General features: G+C 45.6%; 1 protein-coding gene across 3 annotated transcripts in view; it reads right to left on the reverse strand.

Moving 5' to 3' along the window:
- The window catches only part of FSTL4 (follistatin like 4), a 375,555-nt gene extending 358,079 nt beyond the window's left edge, over positions 1-17,476 (reverse strand). For all 3 annotated transcript variants that reach the window (XM_080997135.1, XM_080997134.1, XM_080997133.1), the window contains exon 1: positions 17,019-17,476. The gene's annotated coding sequence lies outside the window, so the exon portion shown is untranslated. The remainder of the gene's footprint in view (positions 1-17,018) is intronic.
- Positions 17,477-18,135: the final 659 nt, after the last annotated feature.

Here is an 18,135-nt window from a genome sequence, read left to right on the forward strand (position 1 = left end):
TATTAGGGATGAGCTGGCTAGCACAACATGATCCAGTGGTGGCATGGCATCAGAGAACGGTCACCTTTGGGTCCGCTTACTGCTTGGAACACTGTCTAGGGGGGGAAACCCCAAGAATGACCATGGCCAGGGTGGCTGGGATAGCTGTGGAGCCGAAAGGGGAGGTGCCACCACAATATGCTGACCTGCAGGAGGTCTTCAGCGAGAAGGAAGCAGATAGACTACCCCCCCATAGGCCCTTTGACTGCCAAATCAACTTGCTCCCTGGGGCGCAGCTACCGGTGGGTGTATGCGACTGTATGCCATGTCGGACAGGGAGATGAAGGAGTTGCGGGAATTTATTGACAAGAACCTGAAAAGAGGCTTCATAAGAGAATCAAAAGCGGTAGGGGGCAGTCCGGTGTTCTTTGTGGACAAAAAGGACACTAATCAACCCAGGCTCATTGTGGACTATAGGGCCGTCAATTTGGTATCGGAACCAGTGACCTTCCCAATGCCCAGGATTGACGACATTTTAACACGGGTGAGGCAGGGGAAAATTTTTACCATGCTTGATCACAGGGGAGCATACAACTTGATTAGGATGAGGGAGGGGGACGAATGGAAGACCACAATGTTCACACCCCTGGGGGCCTTTGAGTACCTAGTTATGCCTTTTGGATTACAGTCGGGCTCCGCCTGTTTTCAAGCTTTCATGCACCACGTGTTGGGGTCCCTGCTGTACAAGAACTGCATAGCCTTCTTGGACGACGTCTTAATCTATTCGGACAATGAGGAGCAACATGTCAGAGACGTCAGGGAAGTGCTAAAACGACTGCAGAAGCACCAGTTGTGGGTCAAGCTGGAAAAATGTCAGTTTCACGCCAGAGAGGTCGAGTTTCTGGGGTACAAGTTGTCAGACAAAGGCTTAGCGATGGACCCAAGCAAGGTGCAGGCAGTGCTGGAGTGGAAGGCTCCCAAAACCCGGAAGGACGTGCAGAGGTTCCTAGGGTTCAGCAACTTCTACAGGAAGTTCATCAAGAACTTCGCCCACTTGACAGCACCCATCACAGATTGTCTCAGTAGCAAAAGGAAATTCGTCTGGACAGAGGAGGCCCAGCAATCCTTTGAAAAACTGAAGAAGGCGTTCGCATCGGAAGAACAGCTCCTGCACGTGGATCTGGAGAAACCCATGAGGCTAGAGACCGACGCGTCCGACAGAGCCATTGGGGCGGTTCTTTTGCAGCCAGGGAGGAGCAAGCAGGAATAGAAACCGTGTGCCTTTTTCTCGAGAAAGCTGAACAAGTCGGAGCAAAACTATACTGTGTATGACCGCGAACTGCTTGCGATCTATGCGGCGTTTCATCGATGGCGCCATCTACTAATAGGGGCGCAGCACAAGATCCAGGTTTGTACAGATCACAAGAACTTGGAATACTGGAGGACCGCACGAGTGCTCAACCAGAGACAGATTCGATGGGCACAGGAGTTCTCCAAGTTTTCCTTCGAAATCCGATACGTGCCAGGAGAGGAAAACGTGAGAGCAGTCGCTCTCTCCCGGAAGCCGGAGTACATGGAAGGAGAGGGGCTGCCGGAGAGACGACACGTGATCCCCGAGGACTGATGGGTGTGTGGGGGAACCTTGGTGGGGAAACGAGAACTGGCCGGACTTACTAGAAACGACGTGTTCACACAAACTAAAATCCAGGAACTCCAAGACGGAAGAGAAACCCAAGGAGGGTTTGAGGAGAAGGAAGGGGTGCTGTACTATAAGGGGGCACTGTATGTACCGGGGGAGACCCTACGGGGGAAGGTACTCAAACAACTCCACGACAACCCCAAAGCTGGACACTTTGGACAGCACAAAACCATGATGCTCGTCACCAGGCAGTTCTGGTGGCCCAGGGTGAGGGAGGATGTACGGGAATATGTACGGGGGTGCGACCGCTGCCAAAGGGCAAAGGGGGAGCGGGCTGCCCCCGCAGGATTACTGGAACCCTTACCCACGCCGGGGAGACCTTGGGAGGTGGTGTCCATTGATTTTATGACCGATTTGCCCAAGTACCGGGGGAAGACAGTGGTCATGGTAGTGGTCGATCTACTAACAAAAATGTGCCATTTTATAGCTTGCTCACATGCGGTCACGGCAGAGGAAACAGCCAGGTTGTTTGTAGATCACATCTTCAGGTTGCATGGGGCTCCTTCGAGGGTTATCTCCGACCACGGGAAACAATTTACTTCCCGTTTCTGGAGGAAGCTCATGAGCTTGCTGCAGGTCGAAGTGAGCTTCTCAACGGCGAGACACCCAGAAACCAACGGGCAAGCAGAAAGAGCGAACAGTATACTCCAGCAATACCTACGCTGCTACATCAGCGAGAGGCAGAACGATTGGGTAGAGAAACTAGCGCTGGCTGAATTTGCGTACAATAACGCTGAACATGTGTCCACGGGAATGAGCCCGTTCATGGCCAATTATGGGTGTCACCCCAGGGCCTTCCCGGGGAGTGGGGAGGAAGGTTGGAGCGTACCGGCGGCAGAGCAGTTTGTGGAAGAAATGGAAGCCCTGCACCAGCAACTTAAGATGAACTTGGAGCGGGCCAAGGAAATTTACAAGAGGCAGGCAGACAAGCGCCGTAGGGAAGGGGAGACCATACGGGTGGGAGATCGGGTGTGGTTGTCAACCCAAGGGTTACCTTTTAAGGGGGGGTGCAAGAAGTTGCAGCCCAGGCGGCTGGGACCGTTTGAGGTAACACAGCAGGTAAACCCCGTGGCATTCAAGCTCAAATTGCCTGACAGCATGAAGATACACCCAGTGTTCCATAGGTCCCTACTCTCACCGTACAGGGAAGGACGGGGATTCCCGGGGCGAGAGGGAGAAGTCACCACACACCCACAGGTAGAAGAGAGGGAGCACCACAACTTGGCCATGGAAATACTTGATTCAAGGTGGCGAGGACGCCAGGTGGAGTACTTGGTGGCTTGGGAGGGAGAACCCGGGTCGGAAAACACGTGGGTTCCTGCGGAAGCAATCACTGACGGGTATCTGGTGGAGGAATTCCACCACCTGTTCCCGGACAAACCCAAACCACTAGCGAGATTCTGGGAGGAGCAATTTGGAACCACAGACGATGAAGAGGATTTTGTGGGTTTTTCTGCCTCCGAAGGGGAGGGAGAAGAGGCTTCGGAGGAAGAAGAATCAGACTGGGAGGCCCACCCCGCGGGAAGGGATCAGAGCGGGTGGGAAGCGGGTTTTGAATCCTCAGAGGATGGCGACAGCTCCTTCCGGGGGTTCCCCGCATCGTCGGCCGAAGAAAGGGACGAAGTTGGGTCAACAGGTTGGGCCGGGGGTGGAGGGGGTCCTGGGGGGAGGTGGATGTCAGGGAACTGACACCAGAGCTAGAGGCAGAGGGAAGGCTCTCAAATGATGCTGGAGAAGGACCCAGCAGGGAGAGAGGCAGCTCAGCAGATGGGGAAGCAAATCAGCGCAACACCAGGGATAAAGGGGGGCAGATGGGGGAATCGGCGAGAGGGCTCCCGGACTCTTCACCGGACACCAGCAGGGAGAGCCCGGGTCCTCCGCTACCCACGCCCTCCCTGCGCAGAAGGCTTCTGCGCAGGGAGAGTAGGAGGAGACTTGGCGTCAAACAACTTTTATGTTGGAAAAGGTTTAAGAAACGCCCACTGACGGATTCTGCTAGCGACTGAGGCAGCCACGAAGTGAAGGGCTGTCCAGACAGAAAGGTTTAACAAGGCAACATAGCCAGGAGAGGTGGCAACTTACGCACGAGCAACCCATACTCATTACAGCAACCTTGCATGTCTCCAGTCAGTAGAGGGCAGTGCTGAGACTAACAGAGAGTCAGGGAAAATATACCTTGTGGTTTCCCACTAAATGTATATGTTCTGTCACTTCCTTCTGCTCTCCCCCTTACCTCTTCTCTTCTACAAGGCAGCCATGAAACTATTGCTCATAGTGTAGACATAGAATCCAAAGCCATCCTTGTGAACATGAAGTAACTGTAAGTGAATAACCTTTGTTTCTTTTACCAGTGGTACTCCTGTGTATTTTATTTTGATTTTTTAAGCTATGCTAGTGGTCTGTGATTGAAACTATGGGTGGAGGTTTGGCTCCAGCTTCCAAGCTGTTTTAACTCTGCTAAATAGTTATATACTATATAATATATGTCTATCAATTTTATTTTTTAGATTTGTCAAAGGGAATGTGGCCCTTGGGCTGAATTGGATTCCCTACTCTGTTAAAGTATAAGAAACGTTATGCTTAAATTAACAGAACACCAGCATTAAGGATCAGAAGACAATAGGGATATGAATAGAGTGACAGGCAAATTAATACCTCAGATGGGATGTATTAACCATGTCATCAGCACAGTATCATAAAATCATCTTTTCACAGAAAAAATCTGCCAGACAAAGCAGCTCATGTGTGAACAGATGTCTTACTAGTGCGTAGAGCCGCCAAAAACATTTCTAAGAGTGCATTAGTTTTAGTTGCTAAAAGAGGAAGACATTTTCCTGCCTTAACCATATTCAGGGATTGAAAGATTTGTGCAGTACAACCTTACATGCATGCTTGCTGAGAAGCAAGTCCTTCTGAATTCAAGGGGGCTTTTTCTGAAAAAGTGTGGATAGGATGGCAGCCATAGATTAGATGTCTATCAACTTCTTATAATCTTTATGGAAATTTCAGGAAAAAAGAGTCACGTGAAGATGCACAAGTCAAGACTCTAGGATCCAGTTTTTATTTTATTCCTATTTGGGGTGGGTGGGGAGGGAAGAGTAAAATGAAATGAACCACCATTACACCAAAATCCTCCAGCTATATTTCTCTTACATAGCATACCTGGTAGCTTACAGGAAGACAATGACCTATTGCAGCTCCCTGTCATTATTTCTTGTTTTGAATTTAAGGGTGTGAGTCTGCAAGCCGTAACCTGTTTACTTTTATCTCTGGATGCATCCAGCACGTTAGGCCCCTTTAAAAATATTGATGATGATAGCAGAACAATGGTCACTATGGTAAATCCCGGCTTCCTCTCTTATACTAGGCCTTTACAGTGTGAGCATTCTTGTTAGGGTGGGGGAGAAGTACCTGGTTATCTGGCACAATCTACTTGTAAGGGAATATCTGAACCGGAAAGGCTAAAAGGCTGCCATGAATAAAAGGCAAGGACATTAGGGCTGAGCATGCTGCCCCCCCCCCCCCAATCCAGTTTAATTTTCACAAGTTAATACTGTATCTCATTTGAGTAAAAAGTGCTTTTACTGGATGCAGGTCCACTGGGAAATTTGCATTATTTTGACTGAAATGGATTGCATACACAGAGAGAGAGAGCTGCACACCAGTGAACAGAGTCTGAAAGAAAACACACCAGTGCAAGACCTACAGTGCAACCGTGTGCATATCTACTCAGAAATAAATCATTTTGGGTTCATTGGGATTTACTCCCAAATGTGTGTGTATAGGACTGCTGCTACAATATGATCATTTCCAAAAGCAACTGTGAAACATGAAGACTTTCACAAAATTCTGATCCGGTTTCATAAGGATACATACATAGTTTTCTGAATCTCCATTGATTTCAAAGAAATATGCATAACTTTGGATTGCATCCTTAGCATTTATACAATATTTTATTTGCAACTCTTTCTACCACTTAATCTAAATTATCTCATTAATCTTTGCAACAACCCCATTAAATGGGTCACTTTAAATATCCTCATGCAATAGGTGAGGCAGTGGGATGGCTTACACAAATCCATAACCAAACAGAAAATTAAGTGCAGCTCATAAAGGTAAAGGTTAAGGTAAAGGGACCCCTGACCATTAGGTCTAGTCGTGGCCGACTCTGGGGTTGCGGGACTCATCTCGCTTTATTGGCCGAGGAAGCTGGCGTACAGCTTCCGGGTCATGTGGCCAGCAGGACTACGCCGCTTCTGGTGAACCAGAGCAGTGCACGGAAACGCCGTTTACCTTCCCACTGGAGCGGTACCTGTTGATCTACTTGCACTTTGTGCTTTCAAACTGCTAGGTTGGCAGGAGCAGGGACCGAGCAACGGGAGCTCACCCCGTTGCAGGGATTCAAACCGCCGACCTTCTGATCGGCAAGTCCTAGGCTCTGTGGTTTAACCCACAGCGCCACCATGCTCTGATGTATTTCCTCTTGAAGCCTGATGTTCAGAAGAAAGTAACTAAATCCAAAGAATTAATCACTTTTTAAAAAGGGGGGAAACCAACTAATTATGCTGAACTCTGTCTCCACTGCCACCATTTTGTGACCAACAAAGTCATTGCATCACCATTTTGTGGTTTGAAGAGGCTGTAATTTTAAGTCGTTTCAAGTGGGCCCGAGGGTAGAAAGTCGGGGAACACCATTCTTAGAAGCTTTGGCAGTAAGGTTTCTGCTTCTAACATCTTGATGTCAAACCAGCAGATGTATCTTTCATTAAAACTCAGAGTCTTCATTCTTAAGCTTGAAGTATGAAATAAGCCCTCCAGAGCTAACTTCCAAATCCAACTGCCTGAGGGTTAGGCTGTAAATAGGGAAATGTTGGGTCATTTTGGGTGGAAGGAGGGTGAAAAAGATCACATGCATTAATAGGGAATGAATTTATACATTAGAGTTCAAGCCAAGATTGAACAGACTCCTTAAACAGATTGTGCTTAGAGAGTACAAGACAAAGAAGCCTGTTCTACTCTCGGCACCCAGACTGTTTAATATTTCCCAATGCGCATGCCAGGAGAGCAGTTTCCTCATCATGCTTTAGAGTGCTTTCCCTGCCTAAAATCAGATTTGCTGTCAAGCAATTACCAAGTTGGTGATAAAATTTGTGCAGAGTGAGTTTTAACATACTTTGATTTAAATTACTGGGGTTAAATGCAATCAAACCCATATGCATATTTATGAGCACCTCATCTTGGGTTAGATTCTGCTTAAGAAGTGCAACTTTTTGTGTGCAGTAGAGAAGGGTGGCAGAAATCTGACCCAATACCAAATGCAATCTAGGATAATTATAAGAAACACAGAGGGTATATTCCAACATGGGGAATGTTGCATTAGTTTTCCTGATTATAATGCTAGTGTTTCTGCCCCCATTTTCTAACATTCCTTTCACATGTTTGTAACTGTTGTGTTATGGAACGGTGGCTTTTTAACCGATATTGGACAACATCGCTACTCCCTCACACTTTGTACATGTGTGGACTTCTGTTCTCACATGATTCACCCATGAAAACAGCAGGAAAGAATGGTATGCCAGCATGCCTTAAAATTCATCACTTTACTCCCACAATTTTCTGGGTTAATGCGTATGCAACCAATTAGCACAGAAATGAGCACTAAACTTCCACAATACTCCACTAAATTTCCAGAAGTGGCTTTTGCACCGTGTGAAAGGTCATATATTACATGGAAATTAACAATTAGGGAAATGTCAGGGAAACAGAATAACTGCTATATGTGGATGCAGCCTGACGCCATTACCAGTCTAAAATATTTGTAGCAGATTCTGTGTCGTGTGTCTCTCTGCAACAGTAGTCTTCTTAAGACATTATTTAAACTGCTTTAAAAAGTCAGGGTTCTAAAATGCGTGAGGAGCCTCTATGAGTACAGAAGGCCCCTCTCGACCCAGGCCCCCAGATTACAGTGCTCAGGTAAAGAATGTCGGAAGCAAGCTAGTACCCTTCACACAGTTTCACATTACATACCAAAATCTTGAACCTTAACCACCCAACCCAATAAATGATTATACATTCAAGTAAGGACACATCCTCGTGGGTCTATCCCATGTTGGCATCGAATACCATCATTTGGGAAAGGGTGAAGTGTTTTCTTGCAGTAGGTAAAAACCTGCATTCACAGAAGTAGCTGAGCATGCCTGTAGAGTTAGCCATGTGGTTTGGATTCCCAGTAGTGGTCACACTGCAGATTTTGGCTCCGAAAAAGAAGAAATCTCTCTAAATCTCTCTCTCTCTCTCTCTCTCTCTCTCTGATCAACTGAAATGATCAGTTTCATTTGTTGAGACATTAGGAAGAAAAGGGGGAAAGATGAGTGGGGGTGGGGTCGGGTGGCGATGTTTCTATTTTACTTAATATATGTGGGGTTTTGTGTCAGCGTCGCTTGTGCAGGTTCTCTGCTATTCACTTGTGTTTCTTCGGTGGTGAGAGAGGTTATATCTAAGCACATTTTTTAAAAAGCATGTTTTAAGAGAAATTTGTTTTCAGTGCATTTAAATGCAGACTTCATAAAGAATTGTTAAAGGCCAGATTGATGAGGAAATAATACAGGACAGGCCAGAATTATGGGTAAACACATTTTAAAGTGGCACAGAGCAAATATGGAGTGATCTATCCATACAACCTTGTTCTCCAGCTATAGATAGACTTAGTTATTCTTCATATGGGTGCTGATGTCACAAGCATCCACTTCCTTATTCCTAAGGGGAACTAAGGAGAGGTGTGTTTATTACTGATTCATCTATTATTTACTTAAAATATTACCTCATCCCTACATACCCAACCAATCATGGCACCCTACATGAGAGGGTATCCTGCAGAAAGCACCTTATCAGGAGGTCTGCTCCCTGCACAGTGTTGGAATCAGGTATTTAGTGTGGTGGGACCTACCCTTTGAAAGTCCCTCCCATTGCATGTCAGACAGGTGCCTTCTCTGCTGACTCTTTGGCATTGGGTTGATTGTATCCCAGCCAGGTTCTGTATTGAATATGAAACTGTTTTATTGCAGATGCTTTTACTGCCCTTATTCTTTATTGTGAAACACCTGTGAGATGTTCATAGTAAGGGAATAATAAGTGAAGTGAAATGAAATAATAAATATGTCTACATACACATTTATATCTAACCCCTCTAGTGCCTAGGCACTATTCTAGTGGCTTCCTGAAAAGGCCCTTGTGACATCTGAATAATGTCAAATGCATGCAGTAAAGCACTCCCCATATTAAATGGAAAACATGTGCAAACAGAAGAAGAAGAAGAAGAAGAAGAAGAAGAAGAAGAAGAAGAAGAAGAAGAAGAGTAGTAGTAGTAGTAGTAGTAGTTTGGACTTGATGCCCCGCCTTTCACTCTCCTTAAGGAGTCTCAAAGCAGCTTTCCCTTCCTCCCCCACAACAAACACTCTGTGAGGTGAGTGGGGCTGAGAGACTTCAGAGAAGTGTGACTAGCCCAAGGTCACCCAGCAGCTGCATGTGGAGGAGCGGAGACGCGAACCCAGTTCACCAGATTACGAGTCCACCACTCTTAACCATTATACCACGCTGGCTGATAACAGAATGGGGGAAGCACTAAAACAATTGCACTTGTAGAAAATGCTGCTGCTGTTAGGGTAAATAGGTCCCGACACTGGCAGGATCAGTCTCCTTGTACCCATCCTCCAGGGCTGGATTCTCATGCCCAGTAGTGTGAGCTGCCCTCAGTGTGTGAGTCAAGGAATGAGTTGCGAAACGAAGGCCCTCAGTCTAAAAGTTAAAACTACATTCAACAGTCTTGACTGTCTCACTGCACGATGGCTACCAAAAAAAGAGAAAAGCTCAACACTTCATGTAATTCCACAAGCAGCACTTCTCAGTGGCAGACAGCGCACAATATGCCATCAAATCTGCCCACAAGCTAACAACACTTGCCTTTCCTCCCTCATCCACGGATTCCTTTGTGTTTGAAATAAAGAACACAACTACATCACCAGTTCGGAAGAAACCATTCCGACTCCCAAGACCATCAAGCTGTCTCAGAGAGTGCCAGCCATAAAAGTAAGACAATGGGGTAGTTCACAATGAACAAGGAAACTAGAGTGCAAAATACAACAACAGAGCAGGTGAACCACTATTCTAAAAATAGCTTAAAACAAGCCATGCACACTTAGAAGATCATATGTTTGTATGTCTAGATGTGCGTGCGCGCGCGCGCACACACACACACACTTATATCACATGTTTGATAATGCAATTTCCAGAATACTTCCAGTATAGAGCTATTAGAAAAAGTAGCGCTATGGAAAAGTTTGCCAAAGAACGGCCACTGAAAGTTAGCCACAAAAAGAAGAACAAATCAAACCTTTCAGGCATTGTCAGTTCAGCTGCTTTATTAGTTTGAGCACACGGAAAGAAATACAATCAGCTTCCAAAACAAATCTGAGCTTCACTTCCTCAAACAAAGTTGCTAATTTGTTGCAGCAGCTGCATAGCTGTGAGGCTTGGAAAATAATTTTACTGCCCATCAGTTTTATAAAATGCTGCTAATCCTAGGAAAATTAATAGCACAATTCTATACTAACCCTTTCAGCAAACCATCATGAAGTTAAATTACAGTTCCAATTAATTATCTACACCATCTCGGATTAATCTCTTAGGCTTTGATGAATGAGATGCCTAAATGGCACCAAGTATAATGTGTTACATTTTGCCAGGCATTCCATTTGAGACAAAGAGCATTTGTAAAAATTTACACAGCAGAAAACTTAGCACAGGGCTTTCATTTTGCCCCCTGTGTCTGTCTCACAAAGTAACCAAGTATTGAGTTTCCCTTCTTGTCAATGCTGGGATGATCAGGAAATAAACAAAGCAGCTAAGATGAAACACTATCACTATCAGCTCTGTTTCAGGACTGCACAAACTTTCTGCATCACACAGCTTATTTTGGAGGAATATGTAAGTACAGTGGAGATTTGATTCATATGAACACTCTGCATTTCAGCCAGGATTACTCTGAGGACGTGGTGAGTTGGTAATATTCTGAGGAACTTGTAAGAAGCACAGAGGATGATGATGATGTAAATTGGATAGCTCAGGTGATTAGAGTCTGGTGCTGATAATGCCAAAGTTGAAGGTTCAACCCCCATATGGGTTGGCTGCATATTCCTGCATTGCAGGGGGTTGGACTAGATGATCCTGAGGGTCCCTTCTAACTCTACACTTCTATTATTCCATGAAAATGATTTTGCTTGTCTGGTGCAGCAATAAAACTGCTACCACATTTGGAAAGCTAAGCAGGGTCTGGTCTGGTTTCAAATTGGAGGGGAACCACGTGCTGAGTTTCCTGCATTGCAGGGGGCTGGACTAAATGACCCACAAAGTCCCTTCCGACTCTACAATTCTATGATTCTATGACACACATTAGGGACATTTGTGAAGATGTATAGAAGAAACAACTGTTCAACCCATAAGAAATATTTTAGATTATCTGTATCCACAGATATATTGTACAAACCGGGCTGAAAGATAGAAACTCAATCATAGACAGAGTAGAATTGATCCTTGGTTTGAACATCTTGGAAAGAGCTGATAAAAATGAAGCAAGCAACAAAAACATACTGTACCCATGTTGAGGAAATATACTATTTTATCTTTGATGCAGCTGTGTAAAATTTATGATACACAAAATATCACATATGGATCCAGTATTCTTATATCCGTCTGAAGGAGAAGTCATTTTGCATGGGCCAAATAAAAGGTTTCATCTAAATTACTCTGACTACATCCCCCAAATAGCCTGGTATGTTAATAGAAGCTGCAGTCACTTGTCTCATTTCATTGCTTTTGGATTTGGGCTAGTTCCCTCATATCAAACATTTCAAAACATTCCATGTTTTGGATCAGATCATTTCCCCACACTTTTGCAATCTGCTAGCAATTAGGAACAGAAAACCAATTAACCACCCATGCACTGCATTGAATTGTAACTATTTTTAAAATCAGTATTTTTCAGTGCAAACTAGAGCATGCATGACATTCTCCCAGCTTGCTGTTGAAGTCAAGCAGACATTTCTGACTTAAAGAAGTGGTTCCTACACCAGAACATCAACATTATGCATGTCACCTTGTCATTCTGTATTATTAATGTGACCTTGAAAAAATGTACAAGCAGCAAATGCTTCTTTGGATTTTTATTTACTGGATACATTTTCTGTATTTTGCATGAATCAATGTATGTAAGTATGTGTAACATTGTTCCCATTTTGACCCTCACCTTATATTTGGTGTGCTATAGCTACTTTTCTACACAAATCAAATGAAAACTGACTTGTTAAGAAAAATTGAGTGAATTCATGTTAAAAGCTCAAGCAGACGCACTTGTACCTAATGGAACTTGCAGTTCTGTCTGATTGGGACTTTCTGTTGAACATTTGGGGCAGAAGACATAATGTCTATTGTAATCAGAGCTGTGCTTGAACCATTTCATGATTTGAAATTGCTAGAAAATTATTAGCTATTATTGGCAAGAGCTGCTTACAGAGTTGTGGAAGAAATTAGTAGTTAAAAAATTATGAAAGCTAAAATACTATAAAAAAGTTTTCTCAACATTATAGGCCATAAGGTTAGTGGAGTAGACCACCAGATATTATTATAATGAAAATAGAATTTGAGGCATTTCAAACTCAATACGTGGAACAGAAAAGTAAAGATTTAAAGATCGTATGAGTATCAACTTAGTAAAGAAGAGAAAAGCTGTGCAAGGGCATGGTACTTTTCTGTGCTGCTTTGAGATCTATCAACAGAGCCAGCCTGGTCATTGGGTAGGTGGCAGAAGTTCCCCAGGCAGCATGTCCATGGGTACATCAGAAGTGCTGCCACCATCAGTGCTGATTTGGGGCAAGATTGAGTCCATTTGGGGTGAGAGCTTGCCCAAAATTAGTGTGACTGCGGTTCTGTTTCTCTGCCAGTGGTGGATGCAGCGGCCCACCTGGCAGTGGCAGAACAGGCAGTGGAGGCAGGAGCAGGTAGGTGGTGGTGGCAGTGGCAGGAGTGGCGAGGCAATGCGGCACTTCCTATTTTGCCTCAAGTGGCGAAATGAGATACACTGCCCCTGCCTATCAAGGATGTTGCAAAAACAGCAAGGAAATGCCATTCATCTTGATTTTAAAAGGGTTGTGTGCCCTTGAAAGATCAGTTGCATAATGTGTGGATGCTGATTGATCAAACTTTGTTGCTGCAAACTAAGTTAGCCTCCATGACAATGTAGTTCCTTCCACCAGCATATGCATTAGTTGCAACCCCTCATAGTCTAAAATAGCCTGACAAGTTATCTATTCACTTAAAGGTAAAGGTAAAGGTAAAGGGACCCCTGACTGTTAGGTCACGGACGACTCTGGGGTTGTGGCGCTCATCTCGCTTTATTGGCTGAGGGAGCCAGTTTACAGCTTCCAGGTCATGCAGCCAGCATGACTAAGCCACTTCTGGCGAACCAGAGCAGCACACGGAAATGCCATTTACCTTCCTGCCAGAGTGGTACCTGTTTATCTACTTGCACTTTGATGTGCCTTTGAACTGCTAGGTTGGCAGGAGCAGGGACCAAGCAACGGGAGCTCACACCGTCGCGGGGATTCGAACTGCTGACCTTCTGATAGGCAAGCCCTAGGCTCGGTGGTTTAGACCACAGCATCACCAGCGTCCCTATCCATTCACTTGGGAAACTCTAAAACAGATCTTGGCAATTTTGTTATACATGGAGCTTCCTTTGAAGACTTCCTGGAAACTTCAGTTTGCAGTGTAGCTGCTGTGTGCTGAGTTCATGCAGACTGGTCCCAGAAGACTATATCACACCAATAATAATAATAACAGTAGTAGTAGTAGTAGTAGTAGTAGTAGTAATCAATGCTGGCTCATTTATGAGCACAATTCAAAGTGCTAGTGCTTACTTTAAAAGCACGATATGCTTTAGTACTTGGGGAACTCAGGAACCACTCTGTACAACATATACCTGTCTAAGTATTGAGATTATTATTGTGGGGTGCCTTCTCTGGGTGACCTTGCCCTCTGAATTGAGGGGATGATGAACAGTGAGAGGGCCTTGTCAATTGTAGCACCCTGCCTGTGAAATGATTTCCCTAAAGAGGTTTGCCTATCACCCACCTTGATATATTTTGGTGTGAAAACCTCTCTCTCCCCCCCCCCCCTTCCCAGACCTTTCTGGTTAGTATTATTCTACCATGATGCTTATGTTTTCTTTATCTCAGGTGCTTTAATGTGATATTCTAATTATGCTGCTGCTCTCAGTCTTCTTTGCTTTTATGGTTTGTTAGCCACCCAGACAAGATATGTGAACGGAGCACTTTTAAAGGTAAAAATGCGCAGTAGTAGTTTAAAGATGATTTCAGAAAGTAACACTGATTTGTACTTTTAACAGCATAAGCTCACTTTCAACTGAATGCCATTTCACATGAATGATAGCGCTATTAAGAAGAAATGGACATGAGTCTATGAATGATGGGTTAAATACATGCAGTCAACTGTAACCTATAATCATTGTTAAATTTGTCCTTCCAAAGTATGCATTAAAAAACAAGGAATGCTACTTCTCTGAAATGAAATAGTATCAGTTTCCTCTACTGAATGTCATGGAAAATCTATTACATTTAGCTGTTTAACCAGGACACAGCAATTATTGAGGGCAAAGCATACCTAGGTTTTCAGGGCTGTGCAGGAAAAGACACTAGGGGAAGGAAGCTAGCATGAACATCAGAAGACATCTATCTGCCCTACTGAACTTTGGATTTTCCCTGTTTTCCCCCTTTCCTTTCCTTTTTTTTAACAAACAACACATCATTCTTTTTAGAGATTTAAATCCAGTGTAGCAGCAGAGGCGACACCTAGGGGCAAAACAAGGAGAAAAAGCACAAGTGCAACTCTAAGGCAGAATTTCAGAACCACAGCTCATGGACAACTCATCCCTGCTATATGTAACCCAGTTGAGGGCTACCCCACACAAAGACCAGTATCCTTGTTGAAGTACCAGATGGCTGATCCATAATATTACAGTGTGTTAAAGGACAATGCATCAGATATCTGCCAGTATTTTCCATAAAGACAGAAGCATACAGCAACTAACAAATGAGGACCCAAGGTATTTAAAATGTTAGAATTTCAGCATAAATAAAAGGAAAGTGTAATATTGGATTAGAGGAAGAGTTAGATAAGAAGAAACCTCCCTATGAAACTTTTCAAGTTATTTCTGGACCAAAACACAAATCCTGAAGATATTCTGGAGCATTTTAGCATCTTGTCAGAGAATATAAATCCTGTAACTCTTAAATTAAAGCATAAGAAGCATACAGTGTGGTTTAGACTGCAGTCCTGTGCCCACTTACCTAGCATTGTCCCATTGGATCCCATGGGGCATCCCTCCAAGTAAATATTTATATGAATGGATCCTAGAGGATCTATCAGTCATTTGTAGATTGTCTGTGCCTTTCCATGGAAGACAGTCATGGAATCATATAATCTTAGAGTTGGAAGGGACCCAAGGGTCATCTAGTCCAACCCCCTGCAATGCAGGAATCTCAGCTAAAGCATCCATGACAGATGGCCATGTCTCTAACACATCACTTGTTTTAAATAATGTTAAGAGTGCTTGTCTCTGCAACAGTGTGGTTCAGTGTAAGTCTGTTGTGATCAAGCTATTGGAAACAGCATACAGTGAATGTCTAACTGCATGGCTACTGTTACACCACAGCCTGATCTTTCCAATATTGCCAGTTTCTTTTTCTAGCTGTGCTGTAAACATCCAACTATCTTCCCATTTTAGAGAACTCTCACGGCTTCATCTTTAGTCCGTTTCTATTTTGCCACAAAAAGGATAAGATTAGCAAAGCACAAAATGTTTAGTTTTACATATCTTTGAAGATGGTTGCAAGTATTTATTCCATATGCTCCACTGGATTATACAGAATACACACAGTTGTATTTCTACAGCTTCTATAGGGAGGAGGTGCTGCAAAACTTTTGATTATGCAAAAACAAAAATGAATAAATAGTTGGTTGCCTAGTACCCCAGTTGTAAGACCCTGCCTGCAGTCTTGCATACTATGAGTCAGCGCCATCGAACCCAGTGGGACTAAACTTCTTAGTAAACATTGATAGGATTGGACTGCAACCTACTTCTTCAAGTTGAGTAGTACACTTAGTGTGCAATTTAAATAGAAGTATGAAGAAGAAAGGTGGTTTGTGTGTTTGTAGGACAGGGAAAGCTACTTGGGTATTTTAATTTAATGCACCATTGTATTTTAATTTGTGAATGTTTTTGCCATTCTCTAGAGTGGGCCAACAAGTCCAAAGCACAATTTACCTAGGTGTTGATATGAATAAGTCCCTAGATGGCTTGCAACATGCAAAACAAATGAGGGACTTCGTGCCATTTCTTTCTTAAGTTAAGGACTGTAAAAGATTTGGCCAGGAGTTCTGCATCTCTCACATGGCTCACTGCCCCACTGCAGGACAACCTGGATTCTAGCATATTGAGCTCTGAAAAACTATTCACACCGCTGAACTAAGGAATATAGAAAAGAAAGCCTCCCGCCCCGCCCCCCGCCAAAAAATCCCCAGTTCCCCGAGCTCTGTCACGAGCAGAGCGGAACTGGAAAGGAAGAGGAACCCGAGGTCCTCTGGCCAAGAGGACAAAGCAAACCCGGTCGGATTCGCGGAGCATCTTTCTCGGTCCATCCGACACTCGCAAACGCTGCAACTGAGGCAAGGCAGATATAGAGGAAACTTGAAACCATCAGCCCTCACCGGCAAGGAAAGGGGTGTCCGGAGAAGAAGAGAATTTAGCAAAGGTGAACTGCCCCAGAACGGCCATTCACCGCGCTCTCCGCGCCGGGCTGAATTCTCTCATAGCCATTCAGCACCACGGAGGTGGACAGTTCCCTCCAGCAAGAGCCGGGGATGGCACCAGCCCCGTCCTCCCCAGCAATCCTTCTCCGCCCTGACGTTACCGCACCGCCTCCACCCCGAATACCATTCATACTGCACCGGGGAGCAGGAATCGCTGCGCGCCCCGCCGGCTTCTCTGCCGACGAAGTTAACCGGCGTGTAAACTCTCGCTCGCTCTTTAGAGACTCCGCAGAGAACCCAGAAGGGAACATGGGATCCTTTGGGGGAGTCGCCCCCACTTGGATGATCCATGAACCTTGTTGAGAATCGGGGCTGCTGGGGAGGAAAAGAAAGGAAACGACTGCTCGGCTACCGGCTCGCCCATCCTTCGTCCACCTGGCCGAGGAGATCAAAGGCTTACCTGTAGCGGTCTTCCAAGCGCGGCAGACGGAGCCTCGGGATGCAGAGCGCCGCAGCAGCAGCGCCAACAGCTACTGGAAGAGGAGACGTCAGAGTTTGGGGGGCTTTCTTGAAACACGCAAGATCTTCTCCAGGAAAGGTGGATGGGGTGGGGGTGGGATGAAGTCTGCAGGAACGTTTGGAAGGGCGAAGCGGGAGGAGATCGCGAAAGGCTGGCGGCGAGCGGGAGAGGGAAGGGATAGGCAGCAGGGGAAGGGGAGAAAAGCGAGCTGGAGCGGAACAAAAACAGACGAAGGCGGCCGGAGGAGGAGCCGCTTCGGTCGCAATCCAGGCGCGAAGAGGTGCCAATGCTGCTTTGCTGAATTCCTGCCCTATTTCTGCTGTCTGGACCGGCGCTGCATGACGTCACCGGCGCATTTGCATATCCCACCCAATAGCTGACACCTGTGCTGGAGGGGGGGGGGGAGCAGAGGCGGCAGTCCCAGACGCGAAAGGAGGGAAGGCAGCGGGAGATGTTGGCTAGCTGGCGAAGGGCAATGGAGGCTGCAGGGCGCCCAGGTGTCCCGCTAAGGGTTTCCTGGGCTCCAACTCTCATCACCCCCAACCAACCTGCCGGAGGGAGAGGGGCTCGGGTGATGGGCGCCTGGAGTCTCTGAGTTACGGCCTGCCAGTGAAGTGAGAATTGCTTTTTCCCTCTGCGCAAGTTTGGCCCATTATGAGGCGCACCGAGCCTTCCCCTGGCTGTCTCTGTGTCATGCTTGACCAAAGACCGTCTCAGGGACGGGCACTGAAAGTGGGGTGGGGTGGCAAGCGCAGCCCAGAGAACCCTCAGTTTCACTTTTGTTCCCAGCTCTCCTTCCCTGAGCAACCTTTTCCTCCCGACATAGGAGGAAACTCTGTAGAGTCTACACTGGTTGGCAGCGTCCCTCCAGTGTCTCCCATCCCTAGCTGGAGGTGCTGGGAGCTGAACCTGGAATCTTCTGAAGCAGCTGTTCTACCACTGAGCTGCATCCCCTCCTTCTCAAACCCTGGAGAGCTGCTGCCAGTCAGTGCCAACAATACTGATATAGACAGAAGAGTACAGGCTGACCGTTAGGAAGCGTTTTGAGTTCCAAAAC

Source organism: Podarcis pityusensis, assembly GCF_964106645.2.
Source record: "Podarcis pityusensis genome assembly, chromosome: 2".
In the NCBI taxonomy this organism is placed as follows: domain Eukaryota; kingdom Metazoa; phylum Chordata; class Lepidosauria; order Squamata; family Lacertidae; genus Podarcis; species Podarcis pityusensis.